Genomic DNA, 17,318 nt, shown 5'->3' with positions numbered 1-17,318 from the left:
GCAGTGGTTAAAAAAAGAGAGAGAACATCACCTGGTGATGAAAGTTAAAGAAACCATGCATCCCAACCATGCATCTATAGCAGTTCTATAGATATGTTGGCCAGAAAAGAAACACCGTGGGTCCACTGTTAAATAGCCAGGACTCCTAGCAGAAGATCCAAAAAAGACAGAGCTACTCAACAGCTATTTTGCCTCAGTCTTCACAAAAAAATTAAGCTGTAGCCAGACACCTAGTAAGGATTATTTGAATAAGGAGACAAGCTGAGGTGTGAGATAACAAAAGATACAGAGAGCTTTGTTGGGTCTGAATGAATTCAAGTCAGCAGGGTCTGATTAACTTCATCTCAGGGTACTGAAGGAATTGGTAGAGGTGACCTTGGAACAAAAGGTCAGAAAGTGAGATTAGTAGGTAGTTAAGTTTAAAACTAACAACAGGAAGCTCTTTTTCATGTAGTGGGTGCATCTCCATGAGCAATTAATGCACCTTATGGTTACTGTACATTAAAATACAGCACAGTAAACTGTGTCTGGGAACGTGTGTACACATACGCCCTCATCAGCAGCAAATTTCCTCTCAATGCCAGCTGTTCAGTCCACAGAAGCTCCCCCCCACCGCCCTGCTCTACCCATCTGCAGCAGTCAGGCTCCCCTAGTGCCAATCCCAGCCTGGCAAGACAGGGTTAGCTGTCTTGAAGTGGGGGGATGCTCCTAGCCATGTGGAGCTCAACACTGCAGCCTGGCTCAGTAGCACTGGCTTGGGGGTGATGCCCTGTAACTGAGTGGCAGCAGTGCCCTGAGTTTTCCCATCTCTTTGCTTGCTGAGGGGATGGGAGAGCTCTCTGTCACAAGTCCTGGCACTGCTCAGCTTCCAGCTCCCCACAAGAGCTGGGAACTGAGCAATGCTAGGATGGGGGAGCTCTGTCTCTACAGTATGAGGACAGGGGCAGAGAGCTTCCCTGTCCCCTCAGCCTTGCTGTTGCCCACAGAGTGCATACCACAGTTGGCTCCCACTCCCCGCCCATGCCTGTGGGGAGCTGGTAGCTAAACAACACTGGCACCCAGGGCAGCCACAGGGAGGTATAAACAGCACTGGGTGCATCTCCCTCCAGTCTCTTCAATGCTTATCCAGAAACTTGTTCCCAGTCAACCTCTACACACATGCTACTGCACAGTAGTTGATGCACAGTTAATCTAGTGCTTGTATTGCTTGGTCCTAGCAAACTATGCATTAACCTAATTTACTACAGATTGGGTGCATCTACATAAGATGCTACGTCACCATAGTGATGAGCTACGTCACCATAGCTCATTGCTATGTGACATACCATTGCTGGGCACAAACCGTAATGCTCATTGCTACTGCAAAGCGGCTGCTAAAAATAGCTATGCAGTGTTGTGACTGCATGTGTAGATGTGCCTAGTAAGTCCTGTGCATATGTAGATGATGATTCTTTACTGCACATTAGATTAGTCTATGAACAGTAGAGTGTCTTGTGTAGGAGCATCCAGAGTGTAATTTAAGTGCGAAACTCTTTGCCACAAGATGTTGTGGAAGCTGATAGTTTAACCAGATTTAAAAAGGGATTGGACAAATTCCTGGAGGAAAAGTGCATTAGTGGCTATTGAGCATGGGAGTTAAGGGTATAGCCTCTGAATCAGAACTTCCTAAGCCTTAAATGCTGGAGGCTACAAGTGAGATAGAAACAGTGGGAAAAACCCTGGTCATACTCAGTTCATTCTCCCTTTCAGCATCTACTTTCTGCCTTTGAGTGACACAGGCCTATATGATATTCTACCAGGTCACAGGACTTGGCCTATAACAGGAAACTATAAGCCCCCCTTAAGAAGGGAGGCCACTGAGGACACATCAACTAAATGCATGGGGCAATAACAAAAGAAAACAGGAATGGGAGTAAGGTCATAAGTTAATAACTAGTAGGGCTGTGTGAAGCTTTGGGTGGTGATTTGATTCAGAGGAGATTTGGCCCAATTTGGTGGCCAAATCTCCAAATCTGAATTGAACTGGGGAACCAATTAAGAGGTTTGAATCAATTCAAAGCTCTCCAAATCTTCAGAAAATATTCAGAGAGCTTCAATGATCTGGACAGTCCCCAATGGCTTCAGCAGATAGTTGCAGCTGGAATAGGAGCTAGGAAGTAGGGGGCAGGGGAGGATAGGCTGAAGAAGGAGTAAGGGGACCATGGGGGGAAACCTGCCAGGCCCTATCTCCTGCCTGATCCCCAGCCCCCCCACCCCCTCCTGGCTTGGTGACTGGTGTCTCCTGGGTCTGAGGGGGGACCTGCAGCCAATTAGCAAGCCAGGGAGACATGGGGCGGGGGGCGCATGCTTCCTGGCACATCTGGAAGTGGACTGGATGTACTTCCGCTCTACTTCCAGGTCCACTGCTGAGCATATTGAGCACCCCCCCACACACTCCTGTGGAACACTCCATGCACCCCAGCATTGCAGTGTTCACAAGGTATGTAGAAAAAACTTTTAAAGCTGTGTCTCTATCCAAAACACTGATTCTCTGAATCAGCATCTAATCTTCAGATTTGGATTTGACTGAATTGAATCAGGGACAGTGATTCAAATAAATGAATTGCATCACTGTCCCTGATCTGTGCCAAACAGTATAGAGCATGCTTTCTATACCCTACCTTCCACGCAATGTCAGGCTGATGGCCATATCTGGGGTCAGGAAGGAATTTTACCCCATGGTCAGATTGGTATAGGATATGGGGGGGGGGTTGCCTCCATTTTGTAGGGGTGCATGTGCACCTCTTTCTTGGAGCTCTTCACTGTATTTTAAGAACCTGGCAGTAGTAGGACATTGGCCACTATGTTTCCCCTGCTTTACCTGTGGCAAGTTAGAGAGGTATTTTTTGTGACTGTGTCAGAGTTGACAGCAGGTTTGCTAAGTGGTTAGACAATGGATTTGTATGGGATGGTTAGGTGAAAGTTGATCCTGCCTCAGGCAGGGGGTTGGACTAGATGACCTCTGGAGGTCTCTTCTACTTTTCTATTATTCTTGTTTCAATTATATCAATGGAAACAACATCAGTTTTCAATGGAAATAATATTAGGCCCTGATTTTGAATGAAAAACTTGTGTTATACTTCTAGAAAAAGAAGCATGATGTTTGCCACACTTATCTGTTTATCACTTGAAATAGGAAATAAGGAGCACACTGGGTAAGCATATAGATACTGCAAACAAAAAAAGATAGAGAAATGGACAAGATTTATCAAAGGAAGAAGCTTGGACAGTTTAAGGTTTTGTACAATCTTTGAAATCTTTTTCTCTAAATAATTTAATGTTTTGCTGAAATGTTAAATTTAATGTAATGTTTAAATACATTCCCTCCCCCAAGGGAAAACATGTTTATTTACTGAATAATGCCAATGTACTTAGTGGTACACAATATTATAATATTGTCTGTTTGTCTGTCCATAGCACTTTATTCACAGCAGAATACACTGACAGAAACAGCCAATCAGAGGGTGAAGAAGTGTTCTGATAGAAAGTAGCCCACCACCATGGTGGTATGGACACAGGGAATGGAGCGGAGGGGCCCGAGGCCAGCACAGCTGGTCTTGACTCCCTCACCTTGCTCCCTGGAGGCAGCGGCAACAGAGTGGATAGGAGGTGGAGAGGCTAGCAGGGCTGGCCTCACCTCCCCCCACCCTGCTCCATGCAGGTAATGTAGGGGGAGGGGAGGAGTGAGCCTCCTCCCCCTGTTAGGCCTGGGCCAACTCCTCCCCCACTCCCCTGCATTGGCCCAAAGCCTGCTTCTTCCATCTCCCCGCCGCCACCACGTCAGCCCAGGCCCGCTAGTACCCTCCTTCCCCTCCACCACGGTGGCCTGGCTTCTCCCCACCCTTGGGCCTGGTCCTCCCCTACATCGGACCCTTACCTCTGCAGCGGGGACGGGGGGAGCAGGCCCAGACCCCAAGCAGCAGGAGAGAAGGGGGAGCGGTCCTGGATGGCGGGGGACCCGAGCTCTGTCCCCACCCACTCTCTGCCTTCATCATTCTTGATGGGCAATTGTCTAGTTTTAAATAAAAACAAAGATGTTTTCCTAAGTAAAGGTAAATATGTATCTATTTGCTCTATGTACGTTAGAGTAATAAAATTTCAACTAATGCAAACACTAGAATCAACATCACTGTAAGTATTTAATATAAAACCAACTGAAGTCTGAAGAAAGGCTCCTAAAAGCTTAAATGGGCTTTGGATTAGATCCTATTGAACGGTGAAGCCTAGCAAATGGGAAGAACGTACAAAAGTGGCTACATTCTCCATTAGTATAACTAATGCAGTTCCCTCAAATTCATTAACATTCATTAAAAACTATTCATGCACAGATTCATACTTTTTACAGTCAAAAGGAACCTTTGTGAATGTCTTATCTAACCTCTGAAGAGCATTGGCCAAAAATGTTGCTATGTTCAAATCCAAATTTTTGAACCCAAATATATCTCAATGTGAATAACGAATATCTGTTGTGAACATTCCGCCATTATACAGTGAAGAATGAAAAAAGAATAGGCCTTACCAATTGAATATCTTCTAGTCTCCTTGGATAGCTAAAAAAAGGATCTTTAGCATTTTAATTAATCTCTCATTTTGTTACTGCAAGAAAAAAAACAGGTAGAAAATATCCTTTCTCCAGTTATACTGGCAGGGGAAGGAAAAAGTTAAGCGTTGACTCTTCTCTTATGATGTCTCATGAGATGTTAAGGATGTAAATCCATATGCCCAGGCAGAAAGTTTGTTCTACATTCTCTCCTCTAGTATTTTCTTGACTTCCATCTCTCTTTCCCGGAAACTGTCGTTTTTTAGTTATTGGAAAGGTGCATGCTAGCCTTCTGCAGCCATTTTGGATATTTCCACTACTATGACTTCACCAATATTTCCCCCTTTCCATTTATCATCTCCCCACTGCATTCAAATATCATTGCAATAAGAATAATTTCCAAACTTAATCCACTGGCTCTATAGTATATTGAATCTACATAATGTTTTCAGAAGGCCTGTGGCAACCCTCACACCTCTTTGGGAATCACTATATAGACAATTTCCAGCTGCTTAATTCCAGTCTGGCACACAGACCTAGAGCTGCACTGATAAACATTATATATGGTCTTTGACATAACTGGCTGAGATTCAACTGCAGGTCAGCTTAGATCTTATAGCTCTATTTAACATGGGTCAAGGGATTTGGTGGGGACAGATGGTCTCTCTATCATTGCTAGTCTATACAACCTTCAAAAACTTTGGTTGGAAGGATGATGTTTGATTATGTTTAGTAAGGTTTTTATTTATTTGGCTGTAGCATGCAGCAAGTTTCTGTACATTATTCTTTATGATACCTAGCTGTGGGGTTTTTCAGAACATCTCCTCTTGTGACTTTTTTCTGATAAATAAGCAGGAATGGAACAACTTTGAATTAAATACCATCATAAAAACATGCAACCTGCCCCAGTGCATAGTGTACTTTAGCTTGAGCTCAGTCAGATCAGCATGAATCTGGAGTTATTCCAGGAAGATCAATGAATTTAAATTATTGTAATGCTGGTGTGGAATCAGAATCTGGTCCCTAAGCAGGTTCTTGATTTTCTTTCAGGGGAGAGATTTGAAGAATTGGCAAGAAAGCAACATTTTATTCCTTCTTTCCTTTATTATTCATAGCTAAAACAGCTCACTTTTTTCATACTAAATCATCCTTTTGAACATCAAACATGATTCAGAAGAAAGTGTTATAGTTTACTCATGTTTCCTCAGGTAAACGACGCTTCTCAGGAGGAGTAGTAGATCAGATTTTGTATGAATCAGCAGCCAAAGTTTTTTTCTTTTTTAAAGAGACATAAAGTTCAGAAATTAGCATAGGAATGACACCAAGAACATTTAATTGATCTGCTTTAGCTGTGTCACCCATTCTGGCTTTGTGAAGCATCATAATAAATTAATTTAATAAATATAATGCCACTTTTTCTGTAAAATAGAATATATATTTTGTTTTCTCATTTGAAATGTGGCCATAGTCTAGATAACTTTAGAAAGATGAAGTCACATGATTTACAAGGCTAACCTAGAGATATTTTCTTTTGGTCAATGGAACATTTGAATGCCACACTGTGATAGTCTGTGGCGTGGAAACCTTGGTCCCAGTCCTGTTCCTTAGGGTCACCACTACCTGTCTATCTCATTGGCCGCTGGACATCAGTGCATGGATTTTTACCTCTAGGAAGAGCAAGTAATCCTCCAAAAATTAAGGCTTCCTATTATCTATCTGTTATGTACTAGGCATACTAATACAGTTTAGTGCTTCAAGGCTATAAGAACCTAGTTTATTTTCATGAATACCAACCAGTTACTGAAAACAGAATAATGATAACAAAAAAAAAAAATATTGCTTCTTGCAGTGTTTTAGCTCTTCTGGAACTTAGTGGTCAATACAGTTGTGGGCTGAGAGTAAAAATTAAAAGACACTCAGAAAGACACAGCAAATGTAGTTAAAATTTTCATATTAGAGGAGAACGGTTATGGACACTGAAGCTTCTGTAGCTTCTATTTGCTCTCCTCCGAAGACTTTTTGATTCATTATTTTATTTTATTATTCTTTTATTATTTTTTAAATAATTTTTTAAAATATTTTTTAAGAACTCTCTGCATTCAATTAATATACTATTAAGAGCTTCAGCTGGTATAGATCTGCTTAGCTTCATAACACTAACTTTTGCCCTTTGCCTACTGAAATAAATCCAGCTTCAGCTTTTTCAAACTTTAAATTCTGGAAACCAGCAAAGGAAAAAACTTTTTCGTGTTATTTCTGGTCACAGGTTTACCAGGGATTTCTAGGACTCATTATTTAAGTGGGATGTGCCTCTGTGATGTCTTTATTTTTTGGACTCTTATTCTTTATGTACAAATATTTTGAATGAACTTTTATAACATAGGTTATTTCAAAAGAATTCATCCACAAAAACGAGCAATGTCTAAATCTTGAAGATTGTTTTTAAAAGCCTAAAGTTAAACAGTATCCTTAGATGAGATCTACAAAACAGAAAATACTATCTATTGGAAACAGTCTTTTCCAAATCATTCTGGGAGCATCTCTCCACCATTCCACTATACAATAGTCTGGCTATGGCTCAGAACTTGAAATTTCACTATCCAACATGGCCTAAAGTGATATCTTTATAATTATTTATTATTTATTTTCTGTAGAATTCACACTGTTCCAGACAAATCCACAGCTCACACACACAAGAATGCACAGTTCCTGCCCAGGAAATTAGTAAATTTTGCTCCTTTGCATATGTTGCATTGAGTTGTTATGAAAGCTTGGGAAGCTTCCTGATAACATGCACCTTTGAACTTTATTCTCATGAGTAAAGTATTTCTGTTTGGATAGAATTAGCAATACTAATGAAAATTTTGATCAGCGCAACTGAACACCTTTAGAAGATGCTGCAAGGCAACTGACGGGGTTGGCTGGGGCATGAATATGCCAGCTAACCCCTCACTGAAGCACCCTGAAATACATTTAACAGGGCTTACAGGCAGTCCTTAACTTACAACACTTGGAGTTACAACGTTTATAAATTGATACCCTGTTTCAACTTTCTGACATCAGTTTCAACTTTACAATGCTTAATCCAATGCAATGCCATGCCAGTGAACAAGTTCACTGTGTCACCCATGTCCCTGGAGAACATCTGTCCAAACTTCCTAGGACACTTTCTTTAACAAAGCAGACAAGACTCCAGAAAAACCTGCAGCCAGGACTCCTGAGAAGGCTCCAGCCAAGAACCCTTCAAAAAGTCCAACCAAGAGTCCTTCAAAAAGTCCAGCAAAGTCACCTCAAAGAAGTCTTCCAAAGCAATATGATTTCTATATACAATATAAATACATTAATGTAGCTATATTACTCATCTGCAATTGATCAAGTACAAAATTCTCGGGTATTTTTGGCGAACATAGGATAAAATTGGGCCTTGGTTCAGGAACCAATCCCCCATTTATAATGTTGTTTCTTATGAGAAAATTGGTTCCGAGTACAGCGTTTCGACTTAAGACATGATTTTCAGGAACCAATTACATTGTAAGTCCGAGGACTGCCTGTACATTTGTTTTATTCATGATGAATATTTGTTCTAATTGGACATTGTTTGGGATTTAGTTATTTTGCTAGGTTTAAAACTTTTTAAAAATAACTTAGGTAAAAAATGAACAAGAGAACACCCTCTGAATAATCGGTAGGTAAAATACAACTATTTACCAGCCATCATTAGAAATCCTATTATTTCAAACTGATAATATAATTATAAAACCACATCTTGTCCATGCTAAATCAGAGTTTTCATAGTCTACTTTTTCTCTGCTGTTAGTATCCTTTCCACCTCTGCCTCTTTTCACATCCCTCAACCTGTCTGTCTTACTGCTCCATAAAATTTTGACATCTGTTGGCACATTTGTCTTCTCACTTATAATAGTTTGACTCTTGTGTAAATCTGTTTACTTTGGTGGCACCCCTCCAGATTTACAGTAATGTTAGAGAAGAAAGAAACAAACCCAATATTTCCTCCTCTTTTCTCACATTTTTTTCTCTCATTTACCAGGTCCCTTCAATTACTTTACACTGTTCCAGCTCTGACACTCAGGATCTTTCAGGAAGCAGCACTGACTTACAAAGGCCAGATACAGACATACAGACAGTGTTCACAAGTACTGAAACATACTTAAACACCCAAAGGGTTGGTGAACCAGCTGGGGAGTACTACAGTGGGGATACTGCTGACATGTCTCCTAAAGAACATGTTTGTTTCTCTTACATGAACTAACAGCTTTCTTTCCCTGTCTCTCTAGATGCTTAAAAATAACGTGTTCCAGAAATGAGAGGGGGAAATTACAAGCAATGGGACACACTGCCAAGAGGACCTACCATAATTTCCTGACATACAATGACAGGAAGGCATTGCTACAGTTTCTGTGGACCCTGGACGCCTGATACACTATTGTTCTAAAAGGAATAAAACAACTAGGTATTATAAATATGTATGCAATGTGAGAGCTTTGTGTTAAAGAACAAATAATGTCAGATACTTTTCACCAGCAGTTTTATCAAAATATCTTCTCCATTGTTTATATGTAGGAATTAAGCCTCTTATCACTTCTTACCAAAAGATATTTAGAAAGCTATTAAAAGTTGGAAAACAATTGTGTTTTCTCCTTTGTCACTACTAAGCCTAAGCGGGGGAGGGAAGGGGGGGTTAGTATCCCCACTGCAGTGCTAAGTGTCTAGCTGAAAGAAAGTATCTTGTTAGTCACCTACCCAAACCATTTCATGAGAGTAAACTGTAAATGCAAGAAACTCTGGACTGCAGTGCCAATATATAAGTATCAATATAAGAATCAAGCAAAAGTAGTAGATGTCATACTGTATATTTGGTATTCCATTTATGGTACAGACACCAAGAGAAGTGATGAATTGTAATATTGTGGGACAGTAATTTTAGGAGTCAAATGCTCTGTTGGTGTACATGGGCAAAATTCTCATGAATCAGTGCTCCTGATGCTGTTTACTCCAGAAAATAATTTGGCTTTAAGTATCTAAGTCTGTTTTGAATCTTACTAATCACTGAGCCTCAAATATATCTTATAGCGGGGAATTCTGTAAAATAATTATGCCCTGTTTAAAAGAATATTTCTTTTAATCAGCTTTAAATGTTTTATGCTAGTATTTATTACATGAAAGGGTATATAGGAATGTGATTTATTTATCTAACACTGTGATTTAGATGCTTAACTGCAATAAATTTGGATGTGTGCTATTTTGTACTCTCCAAATCACCAAGATTTCACGCAAAGAAAAACTGAGAGTGATCTCATGGCTACCCTAACTTCACTCAGAAGCTTGTGTGTAGCTCATACTGCTGCAAATCACCAGCTGCTTTGCAGAGTTTGTAAGGATCATTATTCCCACTTCACAGATGATAAAATGGAGGATTGGGGAGGTAAGTATTAGAAAATCATCAAGGTCTCTTGATGAGATAGGGGACAGAGCTGGAAATAGATCCTAAAATTTGCTGGTTCCGAAGTTCATGCCCTTTATGACTCATGCCGCAAGATAATTTTTGGAATGGCAGTTAGAATAATTTCATCATGTTGGAAAAATAGGAATACATAATAAATAAACACTTATTATGAGCATCCCTAAACCAATATGAAAAACAAGGCTGGAAGAATCAACAATGAAACTGAAATGAAAAATCAAACAAATGTCTCTTAAATAAATGGCAATATTTATACAATAGATTTAAGCATAGACCTAATATTTAGCTTTATTTAAATTTTGGCTCCTCAGAGAATTAAAAAGACAGCTGGTATTGTTGATCTAATAGCGCCGAGTCAGACTGAGCAGACAGTTACGAACTGTGTGAGGTTCAGTGTCAACAAGGCATGGTTTTGGAAAAAATGAGTTTGGTATTTTATTTTATGTTTAAATGCTTTGCTGAAATGAGAGTGGAATTAGATGGAATCTTAGAGCCAATATACAGTTTTCAGTTTAATTGGTTTATGCAGTTTAAGTAAAAAGAGAGAGAGAGAAAGATTGCCTCGCTCATTAACACAATTCTCAGATGACTGTTCATGCTTCCTAAACTACAAACTGAATTTTGTGTAGTTCACTGCACCTTTTAGAAGTGATATTTAAGGATTTAGGGCGTTTGTAAACAACAGAAATTGGGGGTTTAATTCTCCCTAAATTGAAGCTGTGGTTTTTTAAGAATACTGCTTCAATTTAGGGTGAAGTAAACCCCCGTGTCACATACACCCATGCTGGAGCCCGATCTTTACCTGCCTCTCCAGTGGTAGGGAAGGGAGAGCAAGCTGCTGGCAAGCAGAGCGGTCCCTGAGTTGCAGGAGGGGCTGGTGCTTCTCTCCATGGCAGCAGCAGCCCAGCCCAGGCAGCACCAGCCTGCAGGCACCTGGCTTGGGCAGTCCCAGGGGGCACCACAGCCATGGAGGGAAACACCAGGCCCCAGCACAGTCCAGGCAGAAAGTAAAGCTCCGGGGGGGGTGGAAAATCAGACTGGCTGCTTTTTTTCTCCCTTCTGTGGAGCCTGCCTTCCTGGGATGCTGCTGGGCTGCCTGCACAGCCCCTGAACAGCATGAAGCCCAGGACTTCCCTCCACAGCTGTAGGGTAGGAAACTAAAACTCCTTGGAGGTGTATTAAATGCAGCACCCCAAAGTTATCTGCTGTGTCCCAAAGTCATTAAAGGCACATCACGCTGCCGAATGTACTACAGCCGCTGGAATTAATGTACAACACACTGCTAAATGTGCAAACAGCAATGCCATTAAAATTATGCAAAAGGCATGTAACCTGCTTTAAACCCACTTAAAAGTGTCATCTACAAACACCTTAAGCTTGTAAAATTCATTCCAAATGTAGCCACCTGTTCAGTGGTAGTGATTTGTTTTTGCTGCGTTTCAAAACAACAGAAAATTAAACTACTCATTTAGGTACCTACATATGGATTCTGGAGCCTAACTTGGGCAATTAAATTCATGTTTCAGATAGTTTCTGTTCTGTAGAAAGGAAAAAGATCTTACATTTCTGAGATGGGGATGGAGGTTTGGTCTGGTACGCTCAGCCAAAATAATAGTTTGCTTTGTATTACTGATTATACATTGCTGGTAAAATGCCATTTCTCATTGCCCCATTAGTTATATTTCTACAGGTAATATGTTTATTCTATGCTTGCTTGGTGTAATACACTTGGGGAACATCCAGGATGAAGACAGCTATGTATTTGTGATTTAGGTTACAACATGAATGCTTATGTTATGAATTTCTTCCCCTGAAGACCTGGGTTCAAAGTTTTGTCAAATAATTAAAATTTAGCATGGCCTTAATATAGTCCCTAACTGTACCATGTGTGCTGCATATCCATTTTTCGCACCTCTGTCCTCTCTGCTCATCAGAAATGGAGCTAGGAAAACATTGCAAGAAAATTAAAGGAATTTGTGTAACCATTTTGATATAGATATACTTTGAAATACCAGAAATCTCAAGAGAAAGCGAATTCTCCTAACATTTTCAGCTTGATTTTCAGATCAAAGCAGTTTGGATAAATTCCGATAAACAGATCAGGCAAAAGGAGGGCGAGAAAATAAAAGCTGGTCTCTCTAAAGGTGAACTGAGAAGATTAAATCTCTTTTGAACTAAGCACAAAGTTGTGTGCGCTGATTTCCAGTTACCTCTTCCTCCACCTCCTTCATTCTTTCCCACCGTGGTAGTAGATCAGGGAGTGTGGAAGTCCCATTCTGCCACTGACCCATGTGCAATCAGTAACTTCTTAGACTGATGTGTTCTGGGACAAATCTAATTAACATGGAAGAGCCAGGAAAATGTTATGGTATATAAAAGGAATTTTAAAATACGTGTTTAAATGTGGGCATACATGCAACTGGTTAGTTGGCAGAGAAATAAGAATGAAAGGAGGCATTTTAACATCTAAATATATATTGTCTTATATATTTATATTAAAAGACAGCTTTTAATTTATTTGAGCCTGTCACCAAAATAAACACAACTATAGCCTCATAATACTACAAACTGATGACAGGTTCTCTGTAGTAAATCATTTAAAGCTGTCAATATAAAGGCCTAACAAGGTGATAAGGAGCAGCCAACACAGATTTGTCAAGAGTTATTCATGCTTAACCAACCTGATTTTCTTCTATGACAAGGTGATGGGCTTTGTGGATTTGACGGGAACACTGGATATGATTTATCCTGACTTAAGCATAGTTCTTGAAACTCTCAAGACGTTCTCATAAATAATCTAACAAATATGGTACAGATGGGATTTCTATACGGTGGATGCTTAAGTGATTGGATAGTTTTGCTCAAAGACTAATCATCAATGATTCAGTGTCACATGGGGTGGAGGCATCAAGTAGGGTTCCCCAGGGCTCTATCTTGAGTCCAGTGCAGTTCCATGTTTTTATTAATGACCTAGAGAATAAAATTAAGAACTCAGCAAATTTGTAGATGAAACAAAGGTGGGTGAGGAGCAGACACTTGGAGAACTGTATTAGGATGACTTTGATAAACTGGAAAATGGTCTGAAATAAGTCAAACAAAATTCATTGAAGACAAAATAAAAATGCTGCGCTTATGCAGAAACAAGGAAATTCGCATGTACAAAATGAGAAACAACTGGGCTGCAGTGCTGCAGAAAACAGATCTAGGGAATTATAGCGGATGGCAGTCTGAATATGACACTTCCACTCTCTTCAGTTCTGATGACACTTCTTTTGTCTCCTCCTCTGTTTTAATTTTACCCAGCATTTACTTGAGTAAACTCAAAAAAGAAAATTGCAGTTAGGTATTAGGAAGAACTTTCTAATGCTAGGGGTAGTTAAGCACTGGAACATCTTGCTTAGAAACATTGTGAAATCGCCATCACTGGAAGGTTTTTAAGTGCAGGTGAGAGAAACACTTGGCTGGGACAGCTTAGACAAGGAGAATTCTGCCCTGTGTAAGGAGTTTGCATAGAAGTGACCTCTGAAAGTCTCCTCTTTTTTCTACAATTCTGATTCCTGTTTTGAGAAAGCACTTAATTAGGTACTTGCAAGCAATATATAATGTAAATGCATGCTTATTTTTAAGTGCATCCTTAAGTGTTTTCCTTTTTAGGGATGATTTGCTAAATCTGGGCTTGTACGTACACTACTGCCAGAAGTTGCAAATCCATGTGCTTACAATGCCAGCACATGAGCATTTCTCTTCCACAATAGATTAATTCTTGTTGAGGGACAATAATATTTTACCAAATGTATTTTAAGATCAAAGAGAATAATACTGTCAAAACCCCCTTTTATAGTAAAATATTCTCTTTGTTTTTTCTACAGTTGCATATTTTTGTTCCCTGAGGAACAATTTGTAATGATATAGCTCCGAATGCCATGAGTTTCTTGGTATTAAACTGCACCCACTCTGATTTCTGAAGCATTGTTTGGTGGGACAATACATTTTTTTTGAGAAATGTGAGCCCCAACACACAAGGGCTGTATATATTTTTTCTTTAATTGTCCTGAAGGTATCTGTAGCAGCTGATTTTCTGCTATTTCTGAATCGCAGAAAATCCTCCCATTTCTGAATCAGGTCTATTAAAGAAGATACTTTGGAAAATCTCTGAGATAAATAGCCCATGATAACCTGCTAGCAATAATTGCTGGGCCTTTAATTTTTTACATCAATAGACCTTGAGCTTTGTAATTTCATCCACTCTGTTTTAGTTTATATTCATTTAAAAAGAATGGCTATTGAGTCAACTAGCTAGAAGGCTGTCCTAAGGTAGCAGCTATGGATTCCTTCATGCATAAGTGGTCCAAGTATGATTTAGATTTAAGAGCACAGTTAACAAATCTCCATGAAGATACTGAGTTCTGTATTAACTCATGCAGCTGAAAAATTTGGATGTGCCATACTCTTGCATAACACATATACCTTTTATTCCCAAAAAAACAGCCCTCCAAAATTGCTTACTACAAGATAAAGGCTACAAGATTTCACTCAAATGTTGACTTACGCTGTGCCTGGAAATGGAGCTGTCAAATACCATTTTCCTCAGATGTTTCAGTAGCTTATTACTGTGGGAATGCTAGACCAAATAATCTTGTCTCTTCTATCTGGTGGTTTCTTATTTATCTATCAACTCTTCTTCAATGTGAAACTGCACAAAAATCCATAGTCCCTGGCTATATAAGATTTTAATACATTTATATAAAAGATAATTAACATGTTGCTTGTCACCAGTAATTAAATCAACATTTATTTGGAGTCCTCATTAATGAGTATAGTAGGTACAGACATAGCCTGAGGTATTCCTTCCTGAATACAGTTTTATTTTCTTTTTCTGCACATCTGCTTCCTATAGTGACTTTTAAATACCAGCACCTTGAATGTACAATAATTCCCTTAAGCTGACTAGTTGGCCACCTTGTTTCTGTGCTTCTGCTTTAGAAAATCGTAAAGCTTAGCGTTAGCTGAGGTCTGTAATGGCAAATCACCAAGCCCATCTCCCCAGAACAACACTGTCTATGGACAATGGCTTCGTTTGAAAGAGGGTCATCATACGTGGTAAACTTGATCTTTTTATAGGACAGTGTTTTAGCTGTATCAAGTGAAAATATATTTCTGGACAATATTATCCTATTATTTCCAGGAGGACAAGATTGTCCAGTTAGCCTTGAACTTGGGAAATCTGTATTCAGTATTCTAGCTCCACCATAGTCTTCCTGCCTGATCTTGCTAGTCACTTAAGCTGTATTCAGAAAGGTACATGGACATACGGATTCTAGATACTGCAATGTATCATTTGCCCATCTCCTTCCCAGCAGAAACTAAAGGCTCTGGTAGTAGCTTATCATCTCCTTATATCAGTGGTCACCAACCAGTGGATCTTGATCCACTGATAGATCTCGGAGCCTCTTGTGGTAGATCCTGGAGCCTCTTGGAGTCAATCCAAGGCTAGGGCAGGGGGCTGAGTACCCGCGTGCATGCATATGCATGTCCCATCCCAGCAGGTCAGTCCATGGGGGAAGGAAGAGGTAGGGGCTAGATTGAGGCCCCCGTGGTGAGGGACAGTGCTGCAGAAGCAGGAGCAAGGATAAGTTGAGTGGGGCTCCAGCCAGGTGGGACTTACCTGCTGGGGAGGCACACCCTCAAATATTTTTTTTCTCATTCTGCCTTGATCTGCGCCCCCCCCCCCCAATAGAATTACCTGCTGGGTAGGGGGGTGGCAGTGGCACACAGTAGATCTTGTGTTGCTTTTAAATGCCAAAAGGTGATCTCCTACTTAAAAAGGTTGGAGACCACTGCCTTATACTATAAATAGGGACAGGTAGGTTGCTCAGAACAGAAAGCATTCTGAGCAGGCATCTAGCTTGAGCTAGGCAACAAGGAAATGACAAAGACAGAAGTGTTCATTAAATTTCAATGCTGTCCAAGGCTTAGACACCTATCCATGAAGGGCAGAAGTGCCTGTGTCTAACTAGGAATTCACAGCCTTTAGTTTCTTACAAAATTAGGTACCTAACCTTCTTTAAGAGAGACAGGCAGTTAATTCTCAGAATGAAAAAAAGCTAGGTCCAGCTTCTGCCTTAGAAGATTCAAATCCACGTATTTTGTACCCTAGGAGTTTACATTAACCAGATAGCAATTATTTGGGGAAGGGGTGCAGAGGAGGTACTCTCATTATTTCCTGCTGTTCTATTTTACAGTGCAGAATTAAAAATGCATAGTGCTAGAGACAGTAAACAAGAGTGAGGGCTACTTCGCTGTCAAATAATAAAGGATTCTAGGTTCTAACTCCTATTTCAAGGGCTGTTTCATCTTTTCTGCTTGGGTAATGGTATTGAGGCCCACACTGTAGTTCATGAATGGGAGAATTTCTTCTTCCAAAGGGGGCAACACCCACTCATACAAATAAGGTGCCATGGACCAGTTTATCCTATGAAAAGGACAATTCAGATTCCAAAGCATATTAGATCTAAAGCACAGGCATATTAGATCTATGACACAGACAGCCTAAGAGAGAAAACCTTCAAATTTCAAAATTGTAAGCTCTGCCAAGGGCAGAAGAGGTAGATGAGATCCTATACCCAACAGGGTCATATGCTGTGGGTATATGCTTCGAGTGAGATCTGACTAAATGGCCACTCAGCTGTCCCCTGGAGTTAATTAGGATACTTAAGAGTCATCTTGAGTTCCCTCATCCTACTGAGTCAAATTCTCCATGAGTCAAAAGTTGCAGGGAAGTGTGAAGGCACAACAGTATTTCACAAATAGACATGCAGACATTTTCCCAGCTCTCTAAAGGTCCTCAAGAGATTGGAGCTGGCAAAGATGAGCAATGATTGGTACTTGGGTGGCAACTGAACTTGAAGCACACTATGCATCTGAGTAGCCCTTTCTTAGGATCCACATTGTTCTCTCCACTTTCTAGGAAGGAGCTAGAAAAAAGTCCTCTAAACAGACAGGCTGTAAGCATTCCCTGTCTAACAAACTCACATATCCCAAACAGCTGAATGACCGACTCATGCAGTTGGAAGAAACTTCAGAAATTGAGAATTTTCTCATCTGTTGCAATACAGAATATTGAACATAGAGCATTTTCATGTCAGAGCAAACCAACCTCACCTGAAAGACCAGAAAGATAAATTCTATTAGTTTCTAGAGAACTGCAGCACTACAACATCAGGATTGCAATGCTGAGTGAGACTAGTGACATTTGTA

This window comes from Crocodylus siamensis, chromosome 2, assembly GCF_052110815.1.
Source record: "Crocodylus siamensis isolate JL-2025a chromosome 2, ASM5211081v1, whole genome shotgun sequence".
NCBI classification, from domain to species: Eukaryota; Metazoa; Chordata; order Crocodylia; family Crocodylidae; genus Crocodylus; species Crocodylus siamensis.
Note: the sequence above shows the minus strand (reverse complement) of the source record.